Here is a 20,122-nt window from a genome sequence, read left to right on the forward strand (position 1 = left end):
CCTTCCTTCGTTCGCATAGTAGTACTCCATACTATTCAGCTACCACCGGCAGGAAATCGAGATGGCGAGCAAATTGTCTCTGGCAATGCTGCTGCTTACCGTAGCCGGACTGGCCGCCGGAGCGCGCGCCGGCAGCATCGCGATCTACTGGGGCCAGAACGGGAACGAGGACTCGCTGCGCAGACGTGCGCGACGGGCAACTTCAAGTTCGTGAACGTGGCGTTCCTCTTCACCTTCGGCAACGGCCAGACGCCCGTGCTGAACCTGGCGGGCCACTGCGACCCGGCGTCCAACGGGTGCACCTTCGTGGGCGCCCAAATCAAGTCCTGCCAGAGCCGCGGCGTCAAGGTCCTGCTCTCCATCGGCGGCGGCGTCGTTAGGTACGGCCTCTCATCCGCGGCGGACGCCAAGAACGTCGCGAAGTACATCTGGGACAACTACCTCGGCGGCGCGTCGGCTTCCAGGCCCCTCGGCGACGCCGTCCTCGACGGCGTCGACTTCGACATCGAGAGCGGCAACAGCGCGCACTGGGACGACCTGGCGCGGGAGCTCAAGAAGCTGTCGGGGTACAAGCCGTTGTACCTTTCGGCGGCGCCGCAGTGCCCGTTCCCGGACGCGTCGCTCGGTCCGGCGCTCAACACCGGACTGTTCGACTACGTGTGGGTGCAGTTCTACAACAACCCGCCGTGCCAGTTCAACGCCACCGCCGGCGTGGGCAACCTGGCGAGCGCGTGGGACAGGTGGACGGGGATACCGGCGAAACAGGTGTTCCTGGGGCTCCCGGCGGCGCCCGCGGCAGCCGGCAGCGGGTTCATCCAAACGAGCGACCTCATCTCAACGGTGCTTCCGGTGGTGAAGAAGTCCAGCAAGTACGGCGGGATCATGCTGTGGTCGAGGTTCCACGACCTGCAGACGGGGTACAGCGACATGGTGAAGTCCAGCGTGTGAGTGTGAATTAATGCGTGATTGACATGTGGATGTGGACGTGCGAGCGATATTGTGTGCATCGTGTAAGATTGTTACGCACAAAAGAATGTAAACACATTAAGATGACAGAATTCTGTGGATGTGATTGACAAAATCCCATGTTGAGGCTGCTTTGGGCGGAACATTGCTCACCCGCCCGTCATGCAGGAAATAGGGGTATGTTCTTCGGTACCAATAACAAGTCACCTAAGCCAAAACCCAGAAGACCAGTGCCGCAGTGCCGTCCGGCCCAAGATACATGGTTACACTTGCCCAATTAGTGGCTCTTAGTGGGCACATATTTTAGAGTTTGCCCCACCTCTAATTTTTTTTGGAGGTGGGGCAAACTCTAAAATATATGCAAAGTCCAAAGTAGTTCTAAGACATTAATGCTACATATAATTCAAACATAATCACTTAGTACAATGAAAATATAAATATATTGAAATATAAGTAGAATCTAAAACCATATCAACAATGAATCTTTAATGACGTTTAGAACTCCTAGACCAAAGCTCTTTTTTAAAAGAAAACCATGATTCTATTGAGCAACTTTTTTGAATATCCCCCGCTCGATGTAGCATGTCACCAAGTCATCAAGAAGCATCATGTACATCTTGTTCCGAACTTGGTCTTGATGATCTTTGTTGCCAAGAGAGCCCTTTCAATTGTTGTTACCGTCAATCCTAAAGTCAACGTCATCTCAATGAGGCAATGAACCATGGTGTATATGATGTGCCTTTCAAATATCAAGAAAATTCTAAACTCTTATGCTCTCCATATTTGAATAATAAATAGATCAAGGTTATCTTGTATATGACCATAATCATAATAACATCCATGAGAAACCTACATAAGACATAAATCTTATTCACATTGAACCTAAAAAAAGTCTCATTAAAGTAATGTTCAAAATTGGTGGTAATAGAATCTATAACAACATAGACTAGTTATCTAGTGTCTTCCCCTTTTCTCTCCTCCCAATTTTGCTACCATTTTATATGCGCTAATAATTGTCATGTGAGTTTTTTTTTGCGTAGACTGAAATATTCTAATAGAAGATGTACACACTTAGAATTATAACCGTAAAAATACAGTTATAATTTTGGAAGATTGTAAATAAAGATGGGTTGTGGCAGGAGATGATAAGAGCAAAGTACTTGAATAAAAGACTTTGACTCAATGTAGGCCATTTCCTTCCCACTCACATTTTTAGGCTGGTATTATTCCCATAAGAAATATATTTATAAATATTGTGAAATGATTTCAAATGATGGACAGAAGACGAGGTTTTGGGAGCATAACGGGATTTTTCATAAACCTCTTTATTTAAGATTTTTCTCGCTTTATAACCTAACTTTTAGTCAGCATGTTACACTACATACTATTTTTACAAAAGGTTGGTCCTGCTTGAGTTTTAGACGTGAGGAGACGTTGACTGGGAAGAGCTCAAGGAGCTATGTTCCTATATTAGGTTAAAAAATACTCCACATAGAGTTAAGTGGCTGCTGACTAAATCTGAAATCTTTACTGTAAAATCTCTTTATATGTACCCGATTGCTAGCAGAGTGAATTTCCCTACAAATTTCTTGGGTCTTTGAAGATTCCCTTGTGTCGTTGCCTAATCGACGGTACCTCGGAGGAGGGATCCTCACGAGGGGGAGAAGAAGTAGGGGCCATAGGGCGGACAGCACTCGGGACAGTGGTACGCGATTTACCCAGCTTCGGAACACTCGCACGATGGCAAGGCCTACTGCTGCTTGTCTGGAATTATCTGGGCGCTTTCGCGTTGTTACAATGAGTTGTGGTTGTGCCTCTAGGGCTTCCGGGATCCGGCTTATATAGGCGCACGGATCTAGGGTTTACATGGAGAGTCCTAGCCGGATTACAGGTTGCCTAACTACGGTACAATGTCTTGCCGTGTACGTCAAGGTTCCGCCTTCCTTCTACGTCGTACTGGATCCAGGTTCCTCGTGGGCCTTGACGGATCCGGGTTCCTCCGAAGGTCGGTTGGGATCCGGCTCCCTGATCCTGGGCTGGACTTCATCCTTCATGATCAACAGCAACTGGGCCGCCCGATGGGCCACATGCCACATCACCGTCTGTGGGCCACCCGGGCTTGCCGGATCTAGGCACTGTCGATGGTACACCCATGAAGTATACCCACAACAGTAGCCCCCAGAGTTCTCCGAGATTCACCTCTTGTTTCCGCCTTGCTAACGCTTCACGTCTTCCGGCAATCTTGGCAACACGGGGAAACTTGAAGAACGCCAACTTCATATTTTCTTCTTTCCCAACTCTTGGTCGGAAAATATCTTTATCCCGCGGGACTTCATCCATTGACAGCATCATTGCCATACGTCTCCGGGTTACTCCCCTGCTTGGACAAGAGTTTTCAGTATTTCAAACTGCCACCCGGAACCTACGAAAGGTTCAAACGGTTCAGCCAATTTTGGCGCCATCTTCGGGTGATTTGAGCGGTAACTTATCCTTAGCCATTTTTACCGCTTAGGGTTTCTGACACGTGTCACTCATCCAACGGTGCGACGCTTGCATTCCGACCACAGGATGCAGAGCACGAATCTCCTCCCTTCGGCCTATAAATATCCGCCGTCCAACCCTAATCACCCCATTCGCCCCCTTTTCACCTCTCAGCACAGCGCCGCCTCTGAGCTCGTACTCCGCCGCACCAGAGTCCACCGGAAGTTCGCCGGAGCGCCGTCGCCGCCGCGTGCTGTTCTTCGAGTTCTTAAGTCCGGCGAGCCACCGCAGTGAAACCTCGTCACCGGCGACCCCGACCACCGCGGAAACCATTCCGGTAAGCCTTCAAGCTTTTATCTTCTCGCCGTAGTTGGTAGGGGTGACTAGAATATTTAACGTGGGATCCGACTAAGTCTTATCCTGCTCCTATTTTCTTCGTAGATGTCTTCTTCTACTCCGCCTCCCTCGTCCGAGCCGATCATGGCTACACCAATCTCCTTCGCCCCTCCTCCCCTCGTCCCAGTTCACCTGGAGCCTCGAAAAGACTCCAGGAAGAATATTGAAGGACCGTCAGCCAACCCGGAGGAAACCACAGGTGCTGAACAGATGGAAAAGAAGGTGGAGGAGGTGGCCACCAAAAAATCGAAGGCCCGCACGCGAGATAGCGAGGCCAAAGGGAAATTGTGGCCCTGCTTCACCACAGAGGTCGAACTCCAAAACCTTGAGGCGGAGGGTTTTCTGAAACCCGGATCCTGGCGTTCGATCTCAGGCGAGATCAGTCCCACTCCTCAAGTCGGAGAGTGGGTGGTGACCAAGGCGCTCGTTGAGCGTGGCTTCTCTCTTCCGCCCAGCGACTTCTTCTCGGAAATCTTGAAGGCGTATGAGCTTCAACCTCACCACATCACTCAGAACAACATCTTGGCCATCAGCAACCACGTGACGCTGTGTGAAGGCCACCTCCGGATCGCCCCGGATCTTCCGCTTCCAGTACTACTTTTGCGTCAAAAAGGAGAAAGTTTCGCAGACTTCTACGCTGGCCACCTGCGGTGGCGTCACCTTCAAGCTCCGCTCCGGGCGCGTGTACCCGCACACAGATCGCCATGAATCAGTGCGGTACTGGTCCGGCAACTTCTTCTACCTGAAGGACGTAGCCGATCCGGCTTCCCCAAAGGTACTGCCAGTCTACAAGGACTGCCCCCCACCGAGACTCCGGCCTGGACTCAATGTCCCCATCTCTCCGAGTCACCTCAACTGACTCGGGCGATTAGGCGGATCTGCAAGCTAACGGAGGAGGGCCTGTCGGGGAAGGACCTTACTCTATCATGGTTCACTAAGCGGATCCAACCCCTACAACATCGGGACCGCCTGCTGTTCCAGTACACGGGGCGCGACGACATCATGCGCGCCTCTAAGAACAACCTCTCCGCCGACGCCTTGGACCGGCGGCTCCGGGTGCTGATCAAGGTTCCTCGCAATCTCCGGATCCATGTGTGCAACATGGATATCCATACTAACGGCTCCGGGACCGCGGTACGTTTTCTTGACTTCAACTGTTGATTCCTTTTTCAGTCTTTGCTGAATTTGTCTAAGTGCTTGGCTGGGTGACTTAGCTCGAGGCTCTCGAGGACTGCGAACTCGGAACGCTCCTCCGAATCCCTCACGCGGGCAACACCGACCCGGAGGTCACGTCCGAAGCGGAAGTTCCCGAGGCTCCGCGTCCCTCCAAGAGGAAAGGAGGTGCTTCCACCAGCCCAGCCGCTAAACGCGTCCGCGAAGCGCCTAGCACCGTGGCCACCCGAAAAGCGGGGGCGGAGAAGAAGCGCCTCAAACTCATCGACACCAGCAACCGATCCCAACCTGACATCCACCAGTTTTTCAGGCCCTCCGGGTAAGCTTTTGATTTCCGTCTGAAAATTCCTTTTGCTACTGTGAATCAACATATGCTAAATGTTATGCCTCTTTCATTTTGTAACAAAAGCTCCGGAAGCCAGCCCCCAAGATCCCCAAGAAGAAAGCGAAGCCATCTCCGGCTTATGTGCCCGTCACACCGGAAGTGGAGGTTCCGCCCAAGGCCTCTTCGACCGCCAAGCCGGATCCCAAGGACGTCATCAACCTAGATGACCTCCCGGAAGAACCAACTGCCGAAACCGGCCAAGGCGAGTCCGGCAAGGGCGCGTCCTCGTCCGCACCTCCGCCTGAGCAGCCTTCTGTTACCTCAGCTGAAGCTCCGGCTGATGAAGTTGAGAAGAAGTTATCGCTAAGACGTGCCACAGGCACGCCCCAGACTCGCCCTCATCTCTTCCCAGTTCTGCAAAAAGCCCCCCTCTCACAGCGCCACGCGGAGATTTCCGCCCATATGGACCAAGTGTGGGGGCCTGCGAACTCGGACGAGGAAAGGCTGACCGATCTTGAGAGTAGCCTCAAGGTTTTCTTCGCCAAGCACAAACACTTGCGCCAGGTAACACTAGCCCCCAAGCATTGGGTTGGACATTTTTCCGAGTAACATGTGTAGGCCAATGCTTTTAAACGTGCACCTTAGTGGAAATTTAGAATTTTCCCAATCTAAGGATTTAAACTTCTCGCTGCTGACGTGGGAGTTGGATTGCAACGTCGCCAGAAAGTAGCTTCCTTGTGACGGTAAAGCACACGTCCGTTGGGAACCCCAAGAGGAAGGTGTGATGCGTACAGCGGCAAGTTTTCCCTCGATAAGAAACCAAGGTTTATCGAACCGAGTAGGAGTCAAGAAGCACGTTGAAGGTTGATGGCGGCGGAGTGTAGTGCGGCGCAACACCAGGGATTCCGGCGCCAACGTGGAACCTGCACAACACAATCCAAGTACTTTGCCCCAACTTAACAGTGAGGTTGTCAATCTCACCGGCTTGCTGTAACAAAGGATTAGATGTATAGTGTGGAAGATGATGTTTGCAGAAAACAGTAAAACGAGTATTGCAGTAGATTGTATTCGATGTAAAAGAATGGACCGGGGTCCACAGTTCACTAGAGGTGTCTCTCACATAAGAAATAGCATATTGGGTGAACAAATTACAGTTAGGCAATTGACAAATAAAGAGAGCATAACAATGCACATACATGTTATGATGAGTAGTGTGAGATTTAATTGGGCATTACGACAAAGTACATAGACCTCTATCCAGCATGCATCTATGCCTAAAAAGTCTACCTTCAGGTTATCATCCGAACCCCTCCGAGTATTAAGTTGCAAACAACGGACAATTGCATTAAGTATGGTGCGTAATGTAATCAACAAATACATCCTTAGATATAGAATTGATGTTTTATCCCTAGTGGCAACGAGCACATCCACAACCTTAGAGGTTGTCTGTCACTCCCAGATTTAATGGAGACATGAACCCACTATCGAGCATAATTACTCCCTCTTGGAGTTACAAGCAATGACTTGGCCGAGCCTCTACTAGCAACGGAGAGCATGCAAGATCATAAACAACACATAGATAGATTGATAATCAACATAGCATACTATTCATTATTCATCGGATCCCAACAAACGCACATGTAGCATTACAGATAGATGATCTTGATCATGTTAGGCAGCTCACAAGATCTAACAATGATAGCACAATGAGGAGAAGACAACCATCTAGCTACTGCTATGGACCCATAGTCCAGGGGTGAACTACTCACACATCAATCCGGAGGCGACCATGGCGGTGTAGAGTCCTCCGAGAGATGATTCCCCTCTCCGGCAGGGTGCCAGAGGCGATCTCCTGAATCCCCCGAGATGGGATTGGCGGCGGCGGCGTCTCTGGAAGGTTTTCCGTATCGTGGCTCTCGGTACTGGGGTTATTATCGACGAAGGCTTAAGTAGGCGGAAGGGTAGGTCAGGGGGCCTCACGGGGGCCCCACACCACAGGCCGGCGCGGCCAGGGTCCAGGCCGCGCCGCCCTAGTGTGGCGGCGCCCCGTGGCCCCACTTCATCTCTCCCTCGGTCTTCTGGAAGCTTCGTGGAAAAATAGGACCCTGGGCGTTGATTTCGTCCAATTCCGAGAATATTTCCTTACTAGGATTTCTGAAACCAAAAACAGCAGAAAACAAGAATCGGCTCTTCGGCATCTCGTTAATAGGTTAGTGCCGAAAAATGCATAATAATGACATATAATGTGTATAAAACATGTGAGTATCATCATAAAAGTAGCATGGAATATAAGAAATTATAGATACGTTTGAGACGTATCAAGCATCCCCAAGCTTAGTTCCTACTCGTCCGAGTAGGTAAACGATAACAAAGATAATTTCTTAAGTGACATGCTATCATAATCTTGATCAATACTATTGTAAGCACATGTAATGAATGCAGCGATTCGAAGCAATGGTTAATGTAATGAGTAAACAACTGAATCATATAGCAAAGACTTTTCATGAATAGTACTTTCAAGACAAGCATCAATAAGTCTTGCATAAGAGTTAACTCATAAAGCAATAGATCCATAGTAAAAGGCATTGAAGCAACACAAAGGAAGATTAAGTTTCAGCGGTTGCTTTCAACTTGTAACATGTATATCTCATGGATAGTTGTCAACATAAAGTAATATAACAAGTGCAATATGCAAGTATGTAGGAATCAATGCACAGTTAACACAAGTGTTTGCTTCTTAAGATATAAGGAAATGGGTAAACTGACTCAACAATAAAAGTAGAAGAAAGGCCCTTCGCAGAGGGAAGCATGGATTGCTATATTTGTGATAGAGCTTTTGTTTTGAAAACAAGAAACAATTTTGTCAACGGTAGTAATAAAGCATATGTATCATGTAAATTATATCCTACAAGTTGCAAGCCTCATGCATAGTATACCAATAGTGCCCGCACCTTGTCTTAATTAGCTCGGATTACCTGGATTATCATGGCAATACATATGTTTTAACCAAGTGTCACAATGGGGTACCTCTATGCCGCCTATACGAAGGTCTAAGGAGAAAGTTCGCATTGGATTTCTCGCTTTTGATTATTCTCAACTTAGACATCCATACCGGGACAACATAGACAACAGATAATGGACTCCTCTTTAATGCATAAGCATTTAGCAACAAATAAAATTCTCATATGAGGTTGAGGATATTTTTCCAAAACTGAAACTTCCACCATGAATCATGGCTTTAGTTAGCGGCCCAATGTTCTTCTCTAACAATATGCATACTCAAACCATTCAACTCATGGTAAATCGCCCTTACTTCAGACAAGACGAACATGCATAGCAACTCACATGATATTCAACAAAGAAATAGTTGACGGCGTCCCCAGGAACATGGTTATCGCTCAACAAGCAACTTATAAGAGATAAGATGCATAAGTACATATTCAATACAACAATAGTTTTTAGGCTATTTGTTCCATGAGCTATATATTGCAAAGATAAAGAATGGAAATTTTAAAGGTAGCACTCAAGCAATTTACTTTGGAATGGCGGAGAAATACCATGCAGTAGGTAGGTATGGTGGACACAAGTGGCATAGTGTTTGGCTCAAGGATTTTGGATGCATGAGAAGTATTCCCTCTCGATACAAGGTTTAGGCTAGCAAGGTTGTTTAAAGCAAACACAAGTATGAACCGGTACAGCAAAACTCACATAAAAGACATATTGTAAGCATTATAAGACTCTATACCGTCTTCCTTGTTGTTTGACCTTTACTCGAAAATATCTAGACCTTAGAGAGACCAATTATGCAAACCAAAATTTAGCAAGCTCTATGTATTTCTTCATTAATAGGTGCAAGGTATATGATGCAAGAGCTTAAACATGAGCACAACAATTTTCCAAGTATCACATTATTCAAGATGTTATACCAATTACCACATGTAGCATTTCCCGTTTCCAACCATATAACAATTTAATGAAGCAGTTCAACCTTCGCCATGAATATTATGAGTAAAGCCTAAGGACATATTTGTCCATATGCAACAGTGGAGCGTGTCTCTCTCCCACACAATGAATGCTAGGATCCAACTTTATTCAAACAAAACAAAAACAAGAACATAAAGACGCTCCAAGTAAAGCACATAAGATGAGATGGAATAAAAATATAGTTTCACTAGAGGAACCTGATAATGTTGTCGATGAAGAAGGGGATGCCTTGGGCATCCCCAAGCTTAGACGCTTGAGTCTTCTTGAAATATGCAGGGATGAACCACCGGGGCATCCCCAAGCTTAGAGCTTTCACTCTTCTTGATCATATTGTATCATCCTCCTCTCTTGATCCTTGAAAACTTCCTCCACACCAAACTCGAAACAAACTCATTAGAGGGTTAGTGCATAACCAAAAATTCACATGTTCAGAGGTGACACAATCATTCTTAACACTTCTGGACATTGCACAAAGCTACTGAAAGTTAATGGAACAAAGAAATCCATCAAACATAGCAAAACAGGCAATGCGAAATAAAAGGCAGAATCTGTCAAAACAGAACAGTCCGTAAAGACGTATTTTTCTGGGGCACCAGACTTGCTCAAATGAGAAAACTCAAAACTAATGAAAGTTGCGTACATATCTGGGGATCACGCACGTAAATTGGCATAATATTCTGAGTTACATACAGAGACTACTGTTCAAATTCGTGACAGCAAGAAATCTGTTTCTGCGCAGTAATCCAAATCTAGTATCAACTTTATCATTAAAGACTTTACTTGGCACAACAATGCAATAAAACTAAGATAAGAAGAGGTTGCTACAGTAGTAACAACTTCCAAGACTCAAATATAAAACAAGGTACCGTAGTAAAATAAACACATGGGTTATCTCCCAAGAAGTTCTTTCTTTATAGCCATTAAGATGGGCTCAGCAGTTTTAATGATGCACTCGCAAGAAATAGTATTTGAAGCAAAAGAGAGCATCAAGAGGCAAATTCAAAACAAATTTAAGCCTAACCCACTTCCTATGAAAAGGAATCTTGTAAATAAATAAGTCATGTAGGCATAATGCAATAAGTATAGAAAGATAAAACAAGTGTAACTTCAAAAATTTCAGCATATAGAGAGGAAACTTAATATTATTAAGATGCATATAACCATATTTCCCTCTCTTATAATAACTTTCAGTAGTATCATGAGCAAACTCAATAATATAACTATCACATAAAGCATTCTTATCATGAGTCTCATGCATAAAATAATTACTACTCCCAACATAAGCATAGTCATTCTTATTAATTGTAGTGGGAGAAAATTCAACAAAGTAGCTATCATTATTATTCTCATCACCATAATCATCAAATATAGGAGGCATAGTATCATAAAAGAAAATTTTATCCTCCATGTTTGGGGGACTAAAAATATCATACTCATCAAAACCAGCTTCCCCAAGCTTAGAATTTTCCATAGCATTAGCAACAATAGTGTTCAAAGCGTTCATATTAATAACATTGCCATTAGCGTGCATATAAAGTTCCATAGGTTTTTTAATTCTCTCTTCAAACACATCATGTCCTAATTCAATATAAAGTTCATAAAGATCTCTAATTTTTTTGTTGTTTTCCATTAAGCCTAACTAGTGAAATAAAAACAAGAAACAAAAAGATGCAATTGCAGGATTGCTCATTTTAGCAGTAGTAAATAAAGCAAACTAAATAAAGTAAATGCAAGTAACTAATTTTTTTGTGTTTTTAATATGGAGATTGCAAACAAGACAGTAAATAAAGTAAAGCTAGCAACTAATTTTTTTTTTGTGTTTTGATATAATGCAGCAAACAAAGTAGTAAATAAAATAAAGCAAGACAAAAACAAAGTAAAGAGATTGGAGGTGGAGACTCCCCTTGCAGCGTGTCTTGATCTCCCCGGCAACGGCGCCAGAAAATATGCTGCTGACGTGGGAGTTGGATTGCAACGTCGCCAGAAAGTAGCTTCCTTGTGACGGTAAAGCACACGTCCGTTGGGAACCCCAAGAGGAAGGTGTGATGCGTACAGCGGCAAGTTTTCCCTCAGTAAGAAACCAAGGTTTATCGAACCAGTAGGAGTCAAGAAGCACGTTGAAGGTTGATGGCGGCGGAGTGTAGTGTGGCGCAACACCAGGGATTCTGGCGCCAACGTGGAACCTGCACAACACAATCCAAGTACTTTGCCCCAACTTAACAGTGAGGTTGTCAATCTCACCGGCTTGCTGTAACAAAGGATTAGATGTATAGTGTGGAAGATGATGTTTGCGAGAAAACGATAAAACGAGTATTGCGGTAGATTGTATTCGATGTAAAAGAATGGACCGGGGTCCACAGTTCACTAGAGGTGTCTCTCCCATAAGAAATAGCATATTGGGTGAACAAATTACGGTTGGGCAATTGACAAATAAAGAGAGCATAACAATGCACATACATGTTATGATGAGTAGTGTGAGATTTAATTGGGCATTACGACAAAGTACATAGACCGCTATCCAAGCATGCATATATGCCTAAAAAGTCTACCTTCGAGTTATCATCCGAACCCCTCCAGTATTAAGTTGCAAACAACGGACAATTGCATTAAGTATGGTGCGTAATGTAATCAACAAATACATCCTTAGATATAGAATTGATGTTTTATCCCTAGTGGCAACAGACACATCCACAACCTTAGAGGTTGTCTGTCACTCCCGCAGTTTAATGGAGACATGAACCCACTATCAAGCATAATTACTCCCTCTTGGAGTTACAAGCAATGACTTGGCCGAGCCTCTACTAGCAACGGAGAGCATGCAAGATCATAAACAACACATAGATAGATTGATAATCAACATAGCATAGTATTCATTATTCATCGGATCCCAACAAACGCACATGTAGCATTACAGATAGATGATCTTGATCATGTTAGGCAGCTCACAAGATCTAATAATGATAGCACAATGAGGAGAAGACAACCATCTAGCTACTGCTATGGACCCATAGTCCAGGGCTGAACTACTCACACATCAATCCGGAGGCGACCATGGTGGTGTAGAGTCCTCCGGGAGATGATTCCCCTCTCCGGCAGGGTGCCGGAGGCGATCTCTGAATCCCCGAGATGGGATTGGCGGCGGCGGCGTCTCTGGAAGGTTTTCCGTATCGTGGCTCTCGGTACTGGGGCTATTATCGATGAAGGCTTAAGTAGGCGGAAGGGTAGGTCAGGGGGCCTCACGGGGGCCCCACACCACAGGCCGGCGCGGCCAGGGTCCAGGCCGCGCCGCCCTAGTGTGGAGGCGCCCCGTGGCCCCACTTCGTCTCTCCCTCGGTCTTCTGGAAGCTTCGTGGAAAAATAGGACCCTGGGCGTTGATTTCGTCCAATTCCGAGAATATTTCCTTACTAGGATTTACGAAACCAAAAACAGCGAGAAAACAACAAGCGGCTCTTCGGCATCTCGTTAATAGGTTAGTGCCGGAAAATGCATAATAATGACATATAATGTGTATAAAACATGTGAGTATCATCATAAAAGTAGCATGGAATATAAGAAATTATAGATACGTTTGAGACGTATCACTCGCCAGCCCCCAGAATTTTGAATTTCCGGCTAACCACTGCCTGCTTCTCAGAATGCACGGAAACTGCACGAAGACCTGCGCGTCCATGTGCTGGAGCAAATGACAGAGATTGTAGGGCTGCGCCAGAACGCCGAGAATAGCCAGAAGACCTTGTCAATCCCGGAAACCCGCGTAAAAAATTATGAAGGTATAAACTCCGAGTTGCTAGCGTGTCTTATCATGAACCAACACAGTGCATAATTGTGTGGATTTTCCGCCTTGCAGAAGAAATTGCCAAGCGCCTGTGGTGACCCTGCATACCACTGCATGTTGTAGTATGCCAGTCGTTGATATAACATTCACGAAGTACCAATCCGCAAATATTACATCCCTCAGAGTAGTACAATAGAACATAGCAGGTCCATAACTCATTCATTTATTATTACAAGCAACATGTACATATCATCTCGGAGTTCCTCTTGGGTCCTAAGAGGAATGCTCCTGGGTTCGAGGCGAACCCGACTCAACTTACAATATAAGAGTCTTACTAGGTTATACATTTATTCTCCTCGAGAAGTTAAGTACTAAGAGTTTGTACTGCTCGGATACTACTACTACTCGGTATGTCTATGCTTGTTCTCCTCCGGAACCCTCGCCGGTTCCGTAGACGATGAGATAGTCTATTCCTTCTATACCTCCGGAGAGGTCTGGTTCTTCATAGCCGATGACTTCTTCTCCTTCAGGGTCGTTGCTGTCCTCCTCCAGTCGATTCAGACAATCTAAGCAGGGGATTAAAGAGTGGTATGAGTACGAGCGTACTCAACAAGTTCATTATAGAAAAGAGGTGTTTAATGCACTAGCTATGATATCAGACCAGAAAGTCTAATACCAATGCAGGTTTTTATAATCATTTCTTCAAGAGGTTGCTTTTATTCAGAAGAACTATGTCCGTCAGCCTTCACCGGTTTACTAGAACTTCATGGAGTTCCTTTCCGGCAGCGTTCGCGGTTCCAAACCCGGAACAGGGAGTGACAGGTCACGATTCATTACACTCTGCAGAGGTGTGTTGCTTTACCCATAAGAGATCTTAACCTTGGTGCCAACCGGGCAGCTTTCCCGTCCACACTTCCTTTGGTGTGAGGCCCGGTATAAGGTCTAGCCAATCATGTTCCTCCGCTACCTCGCACACCCACCTTTTTTTGCAAACTCCCGACCATGGGTCCTCGCCGGTCCTCTTATACCAATTAAGGATGGACCCCGACCGCGACAACAGTTCTGGGCTCTACCATGAACTGCTTCGCCGGTAGATGCAACCCATCATAGACCGCATTACCGTGGGGAATTAGAATGGGATCCCCACCCTCCGGTTGTTCTCGCAAGATACAAGCTGCTACGGTAAGCGCATCCGTTGATGTACGAGAGGTGGAAACACTTTTGACTACTCCGTCCCACTCCGGATCTTATGGTTAACACGATTATTACGGCACAAGAATCACTTGGACGACATTTGTTGTTTAATCCTAGATGGATATAAACCCATTGCAATGGAACCTCCACCATGTCAACACAATCCATGGTTCCATTGCCAACCACATAGTCATATTCATAGTTATGAAAATAGTGGTTTTGCCTTTTTATGCATAAGTGATAAACATAGTACTTTGAAAGTAATTTGAAAAAAAATACTCGAATGACATGAGCAAGCGATGAACTTGCCTGAACACTGCAAAGTGTTGCAGTTGGATGGTGTGGACTGACCCTTGTCCTCTGTTGCTGAAAAATAGCATCATTGTCCGATAAGGGCAATGGTTAAAGAAGCAATTATGCATGCTTTCCATTTTTTAGGGTTTGTTCCCCCCTTCCGGTGTCTTATCATTTTATGTGAGAGTTAAATACTAAGAACAATTTAGGGATACTCTGTTTAGGGTAAAATACTACCTTGAAATGTTGTCAAGGTTTTCTTAAAGTCCAAAAGAATTTATGGACTTATTTTCATTATTGAAAATATAAAGTGTGACTTATATGATTATTATAATCATCAAATTAGGACTTAATCTTAGTTGTCTTCAAAAATTCCTTTTTATATTTTATTCTGATAGAGAATTTTATGCTGAGCAGTTTTCATATTTTTAATTATTTTTTTAGAGCTTTTATCCATTTTCTATCTAATTTCAAAGTTTCTGGTTTAAATGGATTTGTGAAAAGACTGAAATGCCCCTGGGCCCACCTGTCAGGGTGGCCCATCGGTTAAGTCTAACCTGAGCCGCCTGTCCGGCTCGGTCGGACGCACCCATCCCCTTCCTCGCTCGCTCGCGCTAACCCTAGCTCCTCCCGAGCTCTGGCGACTCGCGTCGCCGTCGCCCTCGCCGATTTTCTCCGGCCACCTCCGGCCATCGCCGGCGGTGAGATGGGGTACATCTGAATCGCCACTCGACGGCGCATCAGATCCACTGCGTCGATCTGGTCCTCGTCGCCTCCTCTTCTCGCCCCCAACTCATCTGCTTGCTAGGCCGTGGTGATCCGCGGCGATTCGTCGCCCGCCGACGATCCTGGCGCCGTGGCGCCGCCGTGGTGTAGCTGGCGTTGCGGCGAGGTGGTGCCTGGCTCGGCTTGGCCTGGCGCCCCATTCGCCCGGCGTGTGCCGCCGTGCCGCCATGGCCGAGCTTCTCTTCGCTTCACCTGTAAGTTCTCCCCTTCATCCTCCTTCCTCTGCTACCTGTTCTACCTCTTCCCTTCCTCTGGATGCCCTGGCATCCATCTGGTTGTGCTGCTGCTACTCCTGCGCCTATGTGCTCTTTGCCAGGCTAGCTCTGGTGCTACTATGATGTGCTAGTTGCTGCTGCCATATGCGCCATGGATTCTAGCTGCTGTGCTTGTGCTGCTGACAAGGGATTAACTTATCAATGCCTACAGATTGTAGACTAGGTTTAGTTGGAAGTAGAGGGCAAGTAGATCTCGAAGATTTCAGCCGAAAAGTACTCGAAGATTATGAAAACTAGGGTTGCGTGAGACAATGAATCGATGCTTTCTTTGTCCCTCGACCCCTCCTTATATAGGATGCGGAGTCGAGGGATTCGTAATACACAAGTTACAGAGTCCGGGAGGGTTTCTAACCCGTCTCGTAAGATTACAAGTGTATATTTTCTAATACAACTCTAGCTTTCCTTAACACTATCTTGGGCTTCCAAACTTCATATTCTTCGAGTAGTGGGCCTTCAGTAAACCCTGGGTACTATCTTTGGCAGGCCCATTGGGGATGCCTATGTCAGCTGCTACTATGCGTATGCTGCTGCTGTGCATATGCTGCTTCTGTGTGTGCTGCTCTTCTCTATGTCTTCTTTGTTGTAACTCATGAGCTCTTGCTCATGTGCATACTGTGATGCTTATGCTCAATTAAGTTGTTCCTGTTGTTGCTATGTGTATCATGCCTCTCCTGTGTGTGCATTTCCTTGCCTCTGGCTTGATTATTATGCATAAGCCTTGCATTATGCAAGTGCCAGTGCCTCTAATTGGCTAACCCCTTGTGATGTTGTTCATATTAATGCTCTGTTGAGCATGCTTGCTACAAGATCTCACCATCCTTGGATGGTTTGCTCCTGTATATGACTGATTTAATTATCTGTGATATATTTGTTAATGTCCTGTGGCTGAGTAATTCATATTGTTAATGTATTGTTGCTGGGCTGAGCTGTAACATGCTCTGTCATGCTTTAGCAAGCTCCTGATGATCAGATGATCATCAGTGGCTAATAAAAGCTGCTGTTTGGTGTCTGTGTCTCACTGCTGCTCATTCTGTGATGTGTGTGTGTCACACAGGCTTGTGTTGGTGTGTGATGGTGCTTGCTCAAGCAGCTGCTGATGCTTGTAATGATCCATTGGATCATCTGCAAGTTTCTGGTGCTTTGATTACTTGTATGATTCATTTATCTGTATTACCTGGCTTTACTAAATGGATAAGTGATGTGAACTGCTTGCAGTAATGATTATTTTATTAACTTTGGCAGGGCTAGATGGATGCCAACCCTTGGTTGGGTACCCTAGCCCTCCTTTGAACCCTTCTGGTTGATGATAACTAAGCATGGCTTATTTTATTGGACTGGTTAAGTGGTTGAGGTGACTTTGACAACCATTCATTGCTGTTTAGGTAGCTCCCACCTTTGTTGGCTTGCTGTGGCTTAGTGAATGCATTACTGGTTAATTTCCTTGTTGAATTACCAGTGATCTTTGATGTTGACCAACAAGAATAGACACATATTATCTATCTGTCTGATGGTATGCTAGGTTTTAGGTGCTAAGTGACTCTGGTTGAATAGATAGGATCAATTCTTTGATGGATTGCCTTGGTTTGCCACTGTTTTGGTCTAACCAGTGTTCCCTTGGTGATTTCCTATTGGCTTCACCCAAATTTGCTTGCACCAACTGACTTGGTAGCCACATGATGACACAAACAGGGTACTCACACCCTATGGCTTGTGTGTGTTTGATGCACATGCTTATTTATGAGCAAAACAGATGTTTGCCCATGATTTTTGTGTATACCTCACTCCAGCTCCTAGAATGAGTGTTGATGTAGTGGATTTGCTTCTGGTTGGATTATGTGCTTGCCCTGCTCCTCCTGACTTGCTGGTGGTGTTTCACTCCATCAATTTCTGCTCAACAGCCTCTAGTTCTTGGTGGAACTGGAACTGGATGGTTTCTGGTGGTTCTATATTCTTCTAGTTCTTGATGTTCTTACCTCTTGTGAGTTGCTGCTGATGAGCTGCTTTAGTTCCGCGAGTGGAAAAGGTTTTATATGGTCCTTACTTGGCTCTCTTGGTCGACAGCTGAGCTCGGCACCATTTTGGTGACTCCCTGGTTTGTGTGCTTTGTGAGGCATGCACACATGCAGTGTGTGCTGCCTGTGTGGTTCCTTGTTGGAACTTGGTCCTGTGAGTAGATCAGCTCGGCTGATCCAGGGTCATATCCTCTTCATTTTCCATTTTTTTGCTAACTTGCCAAGTGGCAATGCCACTTGGCATAATCCAATGTTTTCTTTGTGTGTGATTGCAGGGATCAATGAGATGATCAAGATGAAGATCAAGATCATTCAGCACAAGCATTTTATGAAGATTTTCTTGTGTAGTTTAGGCCATTTCATTTATTTGTAATTTTTCTTTTTCTTTTTTCTATTTCTTCAATTCTTGTAATGTGTTGTAAATTCATAATTCAATTCTGAATATTGTAATTGACATTGTATCTTGTGTGAATATCAATAAAGCTCCATTTTTCCTTAATGAGCTTTATATAAGATGTACTATTTATATTCTTGATTATTTATATTTGTTTAATGATTTACCTCGATTTGAATTATGAAATATTCATGTGATGTTTGAATTTGAAATTCAAACATACTAAGTTGAATTCAATCATACAACTTAATGTTTGTGATGCACTAACCCCTTCTCTCTTCACAAAAACCTAATTGAGTTAAGTGTAGGATAACGTTGCATAGAAAACAAAAATTTTCCTACCGCGAACACGCAATCCAAGCCAAGATGCAATCTAGAAGATGGTAGCAACGAGGGGGTATCGAGTCTCACCCTTGAAGAGATTCCAAAGCCTACAAGATGAGGCTCTTGTTGCTGCGGTAGACGTTCACTTGCCGCTTGCAAAAGCGCGTAGAAGATCTTGATCACGATCGGTTCCGGCGCCACGAACGGGCAGCACCTCCGTACTCGGTCACACGTTCGGTTGTTGATGAAGACGACGTCCACCTCCCCGTTCCGGCGGGCAGCGGAAGTAGTAGCTCCTCTTGAATCCGACAGCACGACGGCGTGGTGTCGGTGGTGGTGGAGAAATCCGGTGGAGCTTCGCTAAGCGTGCGGGATGTGGTGGAGGAGAGAGACCGCTAGGGTTTGGGGAGAGGGGGCGCCGGCCACTAAGGGGTGCAGCCACCTTGGTGGTTCTTGGGTGGCCGGCCCCCTCCCCTTGGCCCCTCATTATATAGGTGGAACCCCAAGTGTTGGTCTCCAAGTCTTCGAATAAGACCCGAACCAAAAACCTTCCATATGGTGGGGAAACCTACCCAAGCTAGGACTCCCACTAGAGGTGGGATTTCCACCTCCCATATGGGGGTGGCCGGCCCCCTAAGGGGGAGTCCACTTGGGACTCCTCCTCCACTAGGGTTGGCCGGCCATGGAGGTGGAGTCCCATGTGGACTCCACCTTCCTTGGTGGTTTCTTCCGGACTTTTCTATAACCTTCTAGAACCTTCCATAGAACCTTCCGTGACATTTTAATTCACATAAAATGACATCCTATATATGAATCTTATTCTCCGGACCATTCCGGAACTCCTCGTGATGTCCGGGATCTCATCCGGGACTCCGAACAAATATTCGAACTCCATTCCATATTCAAGTTCTACCATTTCAACATCCAACTTTAAGTGTGTCACCCTACGGTTCGTGAACTATGTGGACATGGTTGTGTACTCACTCCGACCAATAACCAATAGCGGGATCTGGAGATCCATAATGGCTCCCACATATTCAACGATGACTTTAGTGATCGAATGAACCATTCACATACAATACCAATTCCCTTTGTCATGCGATATTTTACTTGTCCGAGGTTTGATCTTCGGTATCACTCTATACCTTGTTCAACCTCGTCTCTGACAAGTACTCTTTACTCGTACCGTGGTATGTGGTCTCTTATGAACTTATTCATATGCTTGCAAGACATTAGACGACATTCCACCGAGAGGGCCCGAGTATATCTATCCGTCATCGGGATGGACAAATCCCATTGTTGATCCATATGCCTCAACTCATACTTTCCGGATACTTAATCCCACCTTTATAGCCACCCATTTACGCGAGTGGTGTTTGGTGTAATCAAAGTACCTTTCCGGTATAAGTGATTTACATGATCTCATGGTCATAAGGACTAGGTAACTATGTATCGAAAGCTTATAGCAAATAACTTAATGACGAGATCTTATGCTACGCTTAATTGGGTGTGTCCATTACATCATTCATATAATGATATAACCTTGTTATTAATAACATCCAATGTTCATGATTATGAAACTAATCATCCATTAATCAACAAGCTAGTTAAGAGGCATACTAGGGACTCTTTGTTGTTTACATATCACACATGTATCAATGTTTCGGTTAATACAATTATAGCATGGTATATAAACATTCATCATAAACATAAAGATATATAATAACCACTTTTATTATTGC

At 45.4% G+C, this 20,122-nt stretch overlaps 1 pseudogene; it reads left to right on the plus strand.

The window, feature by feature from the left end:
* LOC124660959 lies at window positions 1-1,058 on the plus strand (annotated as a pseudogene).
* The last annotated feature ends 19,064 nt before the right edge of the window (window positions 1,059-20,122 follow it).

The sequence above is a fragment of the Lolium rigidum genome, chromosome 6, assembly GCF_022539505.1.
Source record: "Lolium rigidum isolate FL_2022 chromosome 6, APGP_CSIRO_Lrig_0.1, whole genome shotgun sequence".
In the NCBI taxonomy this organism is placed as follows: Eukaryota; Viridiplantae; Streptophyta; class Magnoliopsida; order Poales; family Poaceae; genus Lolium; species Lolium rigidum.